The 12,973-nt window shown below is 44.5% G+C and overlaps 1 long non-coding RNA gene across 1 annotated transcript in view; it reads right to left on the minus strand.

Annotated features, from left to right (window-relative positions):
* Positions 1-2,504: 2,504 nt before the first annotated feature.
* The window catches only part of LOC109285856 (uncharacterized), a 51,664-nt gene continuing 41,195 nt past the window's right edge, over positions 2,505-12,973 (minus strand). The window contains exons 2-3 of the long non-coding RNA XR_009462690.1: positions 5,436-5,521; positions 2,505-3,388 (exon numbers count right to left, since the gene is read on the minus strand). This is a non-coding gene — a long non-coding RNA (uncharacterized LOC109285856). The remainder of the gene's footprint in view (positions 3,389-5,435; positions 5,522-12,973) is intronic.

The following is a 12,973-nucleotide window of genomic DNA, read 5'->3' on the forward strand; positions in this document are numbered from 1 at the left end:
CTCACTTCATAAGCAACTATTTTGTCTTCTTGTTTTGTTTTTATAAGTAGTGTAAGCAGGTTAGTGAGGCTGATGCTTTTTCGCAGCCTGGCTCTGCCCAGAGGGGGGCTCTTCAGCCGCTCTTTAAACTGCAAGCACAGTCCTTACTCACGAAAACAAACCGATCAGCAAACCAAACTGATAAACCTTCTCCAGGCTGTAGGAGAGGCCCTTTAGCTCTGGCCCCTTTCTAGTATTGATTTTTTTCTGGATTTCAGTCCACCTCCTACTCATGAACCACTGTTTCACCTCTGGCTTGACCTCCCTGTTCTCTGGGTTTTTCAGCTACTTGTAGGTACTCCTTAGGAGTACCGACAGCTGGGCCCCTACCACAGGCTGTCTGCTCCCTTTCAAAATGGCCTGACTTCCCTGTTACAAGTAGCTATTCAATATTTGCTTTCTCCTCCTTGTTTAGTGTTTTGCTTCCTCTCCTTTTTACTGCATACTATTCAAACCCCAGTCAGAAAATATCTTCATAGCTTTTCTGTAGTACTCATCACAACAGTACCTGTGTGCTGTGCAAACATTAAGCAGACAAGGTTCCTTGGGTGAATCTGATATCTTTTATTAGACCAACCCAAATAGTTGGAAAATAATTATTAAGCAAGCTTTCGGGTTCAAAAACCCTTCGTCAGGCTAAGGAAGTTACAGCAGTTGGTGTGTGCTCTTCCTGGATGGAATGAAAAGTAAAGGAGCCAGCGGCTGGGCTGGTATGCATACAAGACAGGTAGTCAGTGAAAATGTAGATTGAGGAGTCAATGGGTGAGAGACAGGGTGGGGGTGGGGGAGAGAGAGAAGGGGGATGAAAGTGGAGAGATACCTGGGGAGTCAGATGTCAGGCAGGTTATAATGTGTCATAAATCCAATGTCTATATTTAGTCCATGATTTTTAGTATCCAGGAGGTTGATGAAGTGGAGTTCATAGGCTCATCTCTGGGAAGTGTTTTGTAGGTTTCCTTTGCAGATCAGGACTGAGAGATTGGAGAGAGAGTGGTTTTCTTGTGAGAAATGTGTCCCCACAGGTAATTGGGTATTTCTGTCTTTGATAGATTTCCGGTGTGCGTTCATTCTGGTGCGCAGTTGTTGTTTGGTCTCTCCTACGTATTTTCCATCAGGGCATTTGGTGCATTGGATGAGATATATTACATTTCTGGAGGTGCAGCTGTAAGATCCAGGAACGCTGATGGCTCTGTTGTGGGGTGTAGTAATAGTGGGGGCAACCTACAAAACACTTCCCAGAGACGAGCCTATGAACTCCACTTCATCAACCTCCTGGATACTAAAAATCATGGACTAAACATAGACATTGGATTTATGACACATTATAACCTGCCTGACATCTGACTCCCCAGGTATCTCTCCACTTTCATGCCCCTCTTCCCCCCCCCCACCTGTGTCTCACCCATTGACTCCTCAATCTACATTTTCACTGACTACCTGTCTTGTATGCATACCAGCCCAGCCGCTGGCTCCTTTACTTTTCATTCCATTCAGGAAGAGCACACACCAACTGCTGAAACTTCCTTAGCCTGACGAAGGGTTTTTGAACCCGAAAGCTTGCTTAATAATTGTTTTCCAACTATTTAAAGTTAGTCTAATAAAAGATATCAGATTCACCCAAGGAACCTTGTCTGCCTATGTCCTTAGACCAACACAGCTACAGCCTACGCACATGCAAACATTAAAGAACTTGTATTCAGAACATCCCTGTGAAATGAGTAGATATTTTCCCCATTTTAGAGATGTAGGACTAAAGCACAGAGGGACTGTGAGAAGTACTTACTGATTTTGGGTATTGAGTTTGAGGTATTTAGGACCTGATTTTCTTAGAGTATTTAGCATTAAATAGCATTAGGGACAGAAGTTACATATAAGCCAGTTTAAGTGATCAGAAACCAGTTCAGATCTCTAACAACAGAAGTTCAGTGCACACAGACTGCTTTCAAAATGGCTGAAACTGGTTTAAAATAAACCTGGATAGATCTAGTGTCAGACTTAACTGATTTAGTTTAAATCAATTTATTAAACTTCTGTCCCAGATCCCCTCCATATTCAAGATAACTCATAGTCCCCCAGCATCCCAGGATGCTTTGCACTCCCCCCACAGGGTGGGCAGGCAAGCTTTGGCTCAAGCTGTCTGCTCCAGCCAAGCAGGGAGGCATACTCTAGTGTCCCCTTGGTTCTGACTTGAGCCACTGCAGGCATGTGGCTGCATTTGTGGAATCAAAAATGAATGTCTGTTCACTTGTTTATCTGTTCAATCTGTGCAGCTTAGACTAATGTGCAAAGATTGAATTGATTCAGCCTTGGGTTTTTTGACTGTCTTCTTAGCCTGTGTGCTCAAAGCAAAGCACTCACGGACTTCAGTTGCAGCTGTGAGAGCTAAGCAGTTCTGCAAATCAGATCCCAGCATATTGGATCAGGCACCCAGAATATAATTAGAATGATGAAGATCCAACCAAGCCTGTTGGCCCATTGGGTTAGTATAATTAAGGCACCCTAGTTTCTTAGCCAACAACATACAAGGGAGAGATCACATATGACTGCCTTTGACTCCTCAGTCTGAATGATCAGGTACCCGTTACAATTGGGTCAGTTGGAGGCAGTCTTTGGCATGAGTCCAGAACAGGGCTTGAACTTGTGTCTCAGGGGCAATAGCAAAAATATTTTTATCACTCTGCCATCACACTTCTGACACGCAGAAAATATGGAACATACAATTAAAGAGTGCCTGCAGACAGTATAGCTCAAGCAGTATGTTCTGCATCTCATATGAACTCTTTGGCAGACAGAGAGAATCCAGCTCTCTAGCGTGGCACTCCAGTACTTTAATTATCAGACTGCACTTTCTCTTCCTGCAATCATTGCTTCATTCACTACATACCTTTCCAACTTCTGCAACATAACAGGCAGGAGTCCAACATACAGCAACCTCCTTCAGTACACAGCCCTGAATCATCTCCACAGCAAGGTAGAAAAAAAGTCACATATCAACATGTAATTAAGGATTGCACCATAATGTGTGCTTGCAAGAGTTTCAAAATAAGGCTGCACAAAGCAAACGTTAGTTCCAGAATTTCCTCATTTCTGTAAGCTTGACTTTGCAACCTGGAAAATGTTCACTTAATGCATTTTTGCAGGTAGTATCTGTATATGTTGTAGCTCAGTATTTGTTGACTTATGCCTTTTCCTCACAATGGCTGCTGAGTACAGTCCTGTGAGAGACAGGTGCAGGACTGCTGTGTACTAACTTGTGCTGGTAGCCAGTACGTGTTGTACTCAGTGCTTCCATTTCATAGGAGGGAAGGGCACGTGGGAGAGGATGAAGTGAGGGTTCAAACAGGAGATTCTAAAAAAGAAAGAAGAAGAAAAAAATCTTGAAAAGGCATACAGGAAATTTAGGTGATAGTTCAGGTCTTTTTTTCACAAAGGGTCATACAAAGCCTGTGTACCACTGTGCCTTGTTTTGTTTTAAAAGAATGCCCTCAACTGGAAAATCATTTGTAATTCTGAAAATGTTGTAGCATTCAACTCCTTGGGTTCCTATTACATCAGGACTACTGCACCTGGCAGCACTGTGTGGGGATGAGGTGAGCAGCTGACAGTGGTGAAAGAGCAGTTTAGGGACTGTTTAGAAACGCTGGGTGGGAACCAGTCCACGGAGCTGGATATGATGCACCTGAAGGTGCTGAGAGAGTTGGCTGATATGACTGCAGAACAACTGACCATTATCTTTGAAAACTCATGGCAATCAAGATTGCTCCAGACAACTGGAAAAGAGCAAATATAGTGCCTATCTTTAAGAAAGGGAAGAAGAAGGATCCAGAGAACTACAGACTGGTCAACCTCACCTCAGTCCCTGGAAAAATTATGGAGCAGGTCCTTAAGAAATCCATTTCTAAGCACTTGGAAGAAAAGAAAGTGATCAGAAACAGTCAGCATGGATTCATCAAGGGCAAGTCATGCCTTACCAACCTGATTGCCTTCTAGAAGAGATGACTGGCTCTGTGGATGCAGGGGGAGCAATGATATGTGATGTATCGGGGGAAGCAGTGATATAGCTTGACTTTAGCAAGGTTTTTGATACAAAGCCTTGGCTGGGATGATATAACTGAGGGATGGTCCTGCTTTGAACAAGGGGTTGGACTAGACTTCCTGAGGTCCCTTCCTATCATAATTTTTATAATTCTAAGAGCTCAGAAAGAAAAAGCATCTTTATTATTTTATACTAATAAATTGCCTGTCATGAATGACAGAGGGGGGTGGGGGCGGACACCACCACCCAGTGCCTCCTGGTGCCACTGCTCCGCCTCTGGCCCTGTGCACCCCCACATCCCCTGTGCCCCTCCCGCCTCTGGCCCCATGCGCTCCCCCACCCCCTGCTGCTCCACCACTGGCTCCCAGGAACAAGGGGGAGGGGAGCTTGCACCCAGTGACAGGCAACATCCCCCACTCCTTGCCTCCCCTCCCCCTCTCCTCCCTGCCTCCCTGCTGCCTCCCCCTCTCTTCCAGCTGTTATCGGGGCCAGTTGATGGCAGCAGATGGGCGCGGTGGTGGAGGGGGGTGCTGCCACCAGAAACTAGGGGTGTGCAAAGTGAGCAGCATTTGATTCAGATTTGGATTTAGCCCAGTTTGGGAGACAGTGATTCGATTTGCTGATTCAGATCACTGTCCTGATTCGATTTGGCCGAACCTGAAGATTCAATTCTGATACTGAGAATCAGTTATTCAGCCATAGACACAGCTTTATAAGTTTTTTCTACATACTTCGAGGTATCACGCATGGCTCATGAACACTGAGATGGTGGGGTGGATGAAGCATCCCACAGGAGTGCAAGGGGGTCCATTGCCGAGCACGTGGGGGACACCCCCTGCACCCCCTGGCTTGGAGATCAGCTGCAGGGGGATCACAGGTGCCCCCACAGACCCAAGAGGCACCAGTTGCCAAGCTAGGGGACAGGGGGGTCTCTCGTGCACTCTGTGGTGGACCCAGAAGTGGACTGGAAGTACTTTTGGTCCACTTCGGGGTCCACCGCCGAGCATGTGGAGTAACACCCCTGCACTCCCATGGGACGCTCCATCCACCCCACCATCTCAGCGTTCACAAGCCATGCCTGGTACCTTGAGGTATGTAGAAAAAACATATAAAGCTGTGTCTATGGCTGAATTGTCGAATCTCTCTGAATTGATCCAGAGGCTTCCGATTCAATTTGGAGGCTTCCTATTCGATTCGGAAAGATACATGGGTCTCCTGATTTGATTGAGATTCGGCCGCCAGATCGGTCCAAATCTCCTCCGAATCAAATCAGCGACCAAAGCTCCGCACAGCCCAACCGAAAACCCTCCCTCCCTTCATCCCTCTCTCCCCTCTTCCCCGCCACCTCCCCAATCCCTACCAGCTGTTGCTGGGGGGCAGCTCCCTTGCTCCCTTGTCCCCTCTGTCCATAATGCTCCAGGCCCTCGCAGCCAATCAGTGTGCATCCTGGAAATTGAAGAAAGGGATGAGATAGAGCATGAGCAAGGATGGATCCAAATGCATTACTCTTGGGCTTGCCTACTCCCCTTCTAGACCTCAGCAGGGGAGCTGAATAACTCGTTTAGAGTTTTTTTTTAACTTCTGCATATGCTTTGTGAAGGTTTTCATGTCAGAATTAGGTTGGCAGTCTCTTTAATGTGCAACTGTGTGAACTGAAAAGACATTTAATTATAAGCCTTCTTAGCCTTTAGCACTTCATCAAGTATTCCAGGACTGCTAGCTTGCAAATGCTGGAGTTAAGGTGCTGAGTGTTAGGCTTTGTTTATGCTGTTATGCCTTTAAGCTTTTTTTTTACCCATATGTGGCTATAAATATAAATAACTTGCCCCTGAGATAGGATATAAAAGTAATCATATAGAAATTAATTAGGTCCTATATGATTTTTTTATTAAAAAGTCATAGAGCATAACACATCAGTACCCATTTATGTTTTAAGAATAGTACTAGTGCTTCCTTCTTCAGACACACATCAGAATTATCAGAAGTATGTATATTTTCTTACCCAGTATTCTGGATTACCGCAGACCAACTTTTAATAAATAAGGAAACATTTGTGCCTGAATCAAAGAATTATGCCCACTAAAGTCTGTAGCTCCTCTGTTGCAGGTATAGGATCGGTACATCTCTCAAATGATGTTTATAACTATCCTCAAAATACAAATCAAAAGTGTTATTCATCCTAAGAGACAAAGTTTCATATATTGCAATTCATTTCTGAATCTCTGAATTAAAGAAAACTGTTTTAAACTTAAGTAGCCTTTTTTAGTCACAGTCAACAGTTCTGGGTAGGTTAAAGGGAATTAGCAGCCATTCCCTGTTACTTCCCACTTACTCTTTCTTTAAAAAAGACTTATTTTCATTATAACAAACCATACTAGATCCAACTATGGCATGGAGTGTCTTATAGACAGACATTGTTGACCAGGGATCTGGGTTTTCTGTTCGCCATGGAAAAAATGCAGTAAACCCCAGTTTTTCTCATTTTAAGACAAAAAACCTGGATTTTCTCCTCTAAAGGAGAAAAACACAGGAAACAGTGGGTTTCCTCTTGCAGGTCGGCAGAGTTCCAGCCTGCAAGGGGCTAGGAGGAGTGGGGGGGAGGGCGGTCAGGCAGGGGGCACCATATATATGTGTGCACATACACATGCGCATGGCTGCCAGGCAGCCTGGAGAGCAGTTCCCACAGGTAAGTCTTGAGGGGAGGGAGGGAGTTGGGCAGGGACTGAGGCTGGAGGTGCTGCTCAGCCCAGGGTACGTGGGGTTTGGGGTCTAGGGCTGGAATGCATGGCCAAAGGGCCCAGACAGGAAGCGGGATGAGGCTGCAGGTAGCTTGTCCAGGGGATGGCAGGGGGGCATTAGCTCCCTGCCGCTGCACACTCTCCGAAGGGCATGGGAGGCAAGTGCCCCCAGATTTGTGCAAGGGGGTGGGGGCAGACTGAAGACTGCAGGCTCAGGCTCCCTGCCCTGCTTCCCTCCCCACCCCGGGGCCTCCACAGTCCAGTGGGCGAGATGTGGTGTAGCAGGGCAGGGAAGCTCAGTGCTGCCACCATGAACCCTGTGCTGCCATGACGAGGCACCTCCTGCCTAGGGTTACCATATTTCCAGGTCCAAAAAAGGACACCTGTCACAGGGGGGTGGGGGGTCCCAAGTCTGCACTTGGAAGACATGATGGTGTTTTGGATGAGTCAGAAGGCTGAGATGACTGACTTTGTGTTGGTCCAGTAAAATAGCAGATGAATCACTGGGTCACATACTTGAAACCGCACTCTCTAGTCTATCATTTTTCATTCCAAGGATCCCCAAGCCATACCCTACAAAATTTTTGAAGTATTTGTTAAAAGATTTTGTGGCCATTTTTGGATGTTGTGCATTTGTCATTTTGAACCATCACCCATCGAAGCGGGGGTGTCCCCCAGTGGCCAATTGCCAATCGGGGGGAAGGGGGTCCCCCAGTGGCCAATCACTGGGCCAGCAGCAAAACTGACTTACTCCTAAGAGGGACTCAGTGAATGCCATACACATTGCACTGTTTTAAGCTGCTTTAGTGATCAGAAAAGAGTTCAGTTACTCATTGCAGATAATATTCACTGCAGTTTTTATCTTTTTTTTCCTCTTTGTAAATTATACATGAGCAGATTTTAGTTCCTGCAAATGTGTTTATGATTTGTATAGATTGGAATATCGGTATATGGGTCATTTGGTACCACTGACTTGCATGAGATGCTTCTTCCTGTGGGACAGAATTGATCACTTTTTTTAGTCTGACTTTTTGAAGACAAGCATTAAGATATATAAAAGATATTTAAATAAATTGCCTGATTTTTTTCTAAGTGCTTGAGTAGTAGTAGCTCCCAGCTAGAATTATTACAGAATTCAGCCCAAGACTGCTTTCTTTCCACAACCCCCAACCCTGTATTTTACATTCAGTCACATTTTATTTTCATGCAGGGCAATCTCTAGATGGGTGCCTAGTAGGGTATGGGCATGCAAATGCTTACATGAGGTAAGTTAAGGTGTAATTGTACAGTGCACCAGTGGCAATTGTCCATGCATGCAGGTTACCCATGGCAGTAAGGTGACTTACCCTCAGTGAACGTGGGAAGAGTAAGCACATAGGCATTTATGAGACACGTGCCTGGCTGGGCATTTGCTTCCTGGCACACATCCCCATGGCTTCTCTGCCTTACCTGCTGCCCATAGCAGCTGTGGCAGGAGGAGCTGCTGGAGGCAGGGGGAGGTGAGCAGTACTGAAGTGGTTGCAGAAGCAGCCCAACCAGGAAGCTGTACATGCTGGCCTGGGCTGGGATGGTGCTGTCTGGTGGGTGCGGGGTGGGCACAAGCAGGTGCGTGATGCGGGCTGCCCTGGGCAGGAGCAGGCAGAGCTCAGCCCCATGTGGAGTGCTGCAAGGGCAGCTGCAGGCCAAATAGAATCAATTGGGCACGCACCCACAGACCGGATCCAATCAGTTGGCAGGCGAGATCCCCCCTGTGGGCCATGTTTTGCCACCTCTGCGCTATATCCATAGCATTCCCTTCATCCACCCAAGCAGTTACTTTATCAAAAGAGATCAAGTTTGGCTCCTGTGATTCCCCTGTTTTACCTCTGGCAGGTTAGGGTGTTATGTCTTGTGTTGGGACTCACCATGTAGTTTTACTAAGAAGTTAAATTATGTATTTTGGCTCCTCATTCCTCAATTCCCAGTTTCAGCCTCTTCCCTCTCAGCTCCCAGTGTCTCTATCCCTGTTAGCATCCAGTATCCAGTCTTCTGCTCCCATCACAGTTCTTTTTCCCAGTCTACTTCCCACCCTGGTCTAGTCCTTATTACATGTCCATTTGATTCAGTACCTTACTCCTCCCCAGTGTCTGGACCCTTCAGGAAGGTAACCAAGAACACAAAGAGAAAGTCTCCTCATTCACTTCCAGTGCCTAGACCCAGAATTGGTACAGCCTGCAGCAGCCAGGAACTGCTGTTAGTTACCAGGAAAATCCTGCTTAGCCCCTGGGCAGATGCATGTTCTCTGTGGACAAACTATTTGAGGAATTAATAATCTCTGAAGCTAGTAGCAAGATAGTACTGAGCATGTGTAAACTAGAAAGAGCTTTTGTACAATAACTAGGCCAGACTTGGGTAGTTTTTCACAGGAAGCATCTTGGACATAAGTTACCCTCCACCCTGCCAGATTTGAATCCCCTGCTTCAGTGGGGCACTAGACCTTGTCAAAGAAAAAGTTGCTGGACTTTTTTTTTTTAAATATGTACAAAACAACATATTTTTAAACCTTATTCTCACTGAGCCCTTTTGGCTAAATTTTCCAAAAAACAAAATGAAACAAAACATCTCAGCCTGAGGCATGCACCTGACATGGAAAAATAGTCTAAGAGATTCAAGTCTGACAAAGTTATACGCATCTGAAAGCAGGTGTTTATCATAAGAAGATGCTGGCAACCTCAGTAATAGGTCATTGCACATGCCTCACCTGCAATATTCCTTGCAACGAGGGACATTTTTTTCCAAAGATTCAACAAAAATATTTACTCTTTGCAGCAATGTTCCCTTTTAAAATTCTTTGCCAAACATTCATATAAAAATAATCTTTCTCCTCTTGCTTTGCCAGAGAGAAAGGAAGTCAGAATCCCACCCATCCTTTTCTCCGCTGGTTTATTTATTTTCCATGTGAGATTAACGAGCTCTCTCCAACAAGGCTAGATCCATCTGCAAGTTGCTCAAATAAGTTAATATTCATTTCCTTTTCAGAGGGTGAGCAGACACTGTTACGTTCCACGGGATTTCAAAGCAGTTATCAGTGTTCCCAGACTCAAATGACGTCAGACTCCAGGCATTCCCAATGATAACCTTTTACAACACTGCTGGCTGCTCTTGAGGAAACTGTTAAGTCAGGGTCTACCTTAGAGCTGAACAACTGCTGACACAAATGCTTCATTTAATTTCAGAGAGAGAATTTATTTCAGCAGTAAAATGGTTTGTAAAATATATAAATGTCCCCCTATGGGCTTCACATTAATTTATACTTTGTCTCATGAGACCGGCTCAGTCTCAAAGTCCTTGTCCAAACTGTTCACAAGGTATTTTTATGATACAAAAAATAAACTATTATTAGAGCACTACAAATATTTTGTTTGGAAAGTTTTGCATGTGAGTTGATTCAATGGCTCACAGAGATGGCAGAAGCCAAGGCAGGGTGGCACTTTATTAAAGACTAAGTCATTCAGAATTGCATAAACTTTGATGAGCAACAGCTTACTTCATTAGATGCTCTGAATGGACATTTACATTGTTATTTAGGCAGTGGCAACTCCTTTCCTCAGTGTTACCTTTAGCCATGTCTCTTAGCCTCCTCTGTCTGCTTACAACCAAAGTCTTTCTCAGCTACCTCTAGGAGAAAGCAGATCTGTTGTCCGCCAAATAACTGTTTAAAATTTTTTCTTTTTGTTGTTCACTTCTAAGACTGTTTGAGAAGAATTTTATGTGTTTTTAAATCCCAGGTGAGTATTTAGGGTCCTTGATCCTCTGTTCTCATGAGTGTGAATCAGGAGTAGCTGCACAGAAACCGGTAGAGTTGCACCAGCGGCAATAAGAGGAGAATCACTCCTCTCCAACCACCCACTCCCACCCCTGATGCAGATTCCATTAGAAATATAATCACGTTGTAAAATCAAATCTTTGAAAATTATCTCACTGTTCACTTTCCTGCCAATACCCAAGAACATGGTTCTGCATTTTTCCTTAAATAAATAACAAAGCCATAATAGAGCTTGAAATGCTCTGATCAGGCATTTGATGTCATCTGTTGCTAGAGAGTCATTGAATCCTGCACTGTAGCTGGCAAAAAAGGGGAATCAGAAGTCCAATTTTTGATGTCTCAGTTCAAATGCAAAAGTATTTATGTTTTTTTGTTTTGTTTGTTTATTGTTTTCTTTTGAATACTACAAGTTATTTTGTAAGAGTTTGCAAACAATACAGTAACATCTGGCAGTTATTTATGAGCCTGCCATAAATGTGTCTCACATTGCATATACTCCCAGTCAGAAAAAGAACGAACACCACAGGGACTTACAGCTGTCAAATGATACATTCGCTATCCAACCACCAGAATTTGTCTACAGCAGGGATGCGTAACTCACTTAGTCCCAGGGGCCACGTCAGAATCATGGGGCTTGTGAGCTAGGTCCGACTTCCCTCCCTCAGCAGGGTGTACTACAGCACCATTGTGCAATCAGCAGTGGTGGCAGGGCAAACAGGCTGTGTTGACTTAGGAATCACAGTAATGAATGCAGCTGTCACTCAGCCCGCTACCACCAAAACCTGTCCCCAATGAAGCTCTGTACCTGGAATTTGGCAGTGGGCCCTGCTCCTGCCCACCCTGCCCCTGAATTCACAGCTCTTTCAGAGCTCCATGGGTGAAACAACATGGCCCACGGGCTGTATTTTTGACACGCCTGGTTTAGAGAGAGGATTCTTGATCAGCTGTTTGCTACTTGCAGTTGCAAACCTTAGATCAAATTAGTAGACTGTAAGGTATTGTCTGTAAACTACTTGAGTTACCCATAGCCTTGAGTTCTAAAGGCAGGCCCACTGTTTTGAATAATATGGCTTCTGCATGTTATGTAATGTAGCATACATCTTTAAGCCCCACATATGGTATTGTTAATGACTACCTTCAGCTACTTTTTCAGAGTTGCCTGGCTTCAACTTCCATCGAAACCAGTAGAGATTGTGCAGCCAGCACTTTGCACCTTTCTGTGAAAAAACATCCCTCCCTGTCTCCCAGAAAGGAGAAAAGCAGGAGGAAGTTACAAAAGAGAGCAGCTAATTCCCTACCTGCTATTTCAAAAGAAAATAAAACATAGATGAACCCAGAAGTTCAAAGGGAGGATTGTAAAGTCTTTCAAAAGTGCCCTGAGGCTCCCAAGAGAGGTAAGATTTGACAGAGTCGATAGCTTTATGAAGTCAGGCAGGGAATAAAAAGATGAAAGCACACAGTGCCCTCTTTCCCCTTTACCATATGCCTTCAATAGCATGCATTTGAAAGTTAATGAAGGAACTCAAGGACACTGTTCTAGCAGATATGTGTTGTTATGGACTTTCTAATAGAGACAACCAGGTTTTCATCTAGGGGTAATTACAGAGCACCAACAGTGACGCAGAGGTAAAGTGATACATTCTTCCAGGATACATTTTATTTTGATTCCCCCTGCACCATTAACATTTGGGGGGTTTCCCCTTTAAAATGATTTTTTAATAAAGTTAAAGAAAAGATGTTTTATTGTTAATATTCAAAAGCCTTATTACAAAATCAGCTTGGAATAGAAACTGCATATTTTTTCTGTGCACTCCTTCTCAGCTGGGATAGATGCCTTTGAGTGATTCTGAAGTTTTTCTATTATTTATTTGTGAAACGGAATTTTTTATGAGATGTGAAGATTTTATAAAATGTGCTCAGGCCAGGAGATAAAGAAGTCCATAGGAGAAAGCCTGTGAAATCTGTAACCTTTATGCATTCCTTTCTGAAAAATTTATAACCTCTTTATGCAACCCAGACTCCACTACCTTTCTTTGACCAGGGAGTAGGAGACACGAGCTGCTATACAGAATGAGACATATGAATCGTTTAGGTTGTTTAGGGTTGTTCTTCATTCACAAACAGTGATTCTCATGGTCCCCTTTGTTCCCACAAATGGAGGGCAGCAAAAGCTAGTAGTTCTAGCACGGGATGGTATGGCTTCAAAAAAGCCTTCGATCTGGTTTCCCATGATCACCTCTTGGAGAAACTGGGCAATTGTCATCTTGGGTCCTCCATGATCCACTGGCTGGAAAATTGGCTCCGTGGTTGGACCCAGAGGGTAGTAATTGATGGAAGTCACTCATCATGGTGTCC

The sequence above is a fragment of the Alligator mississippiensis genome, chromosome 5, assembly GCF_030867095.1.
Source record: "Alligator mississippiensis isolate rAllMis1 chromosome 5, rAllMis1, whole genome shotgun sequence".
NCBI lineage: Eukaryota > Metazoa > Chordata > Crocodylia > Alligatoridae > Alligator > Alligator mississippiensis.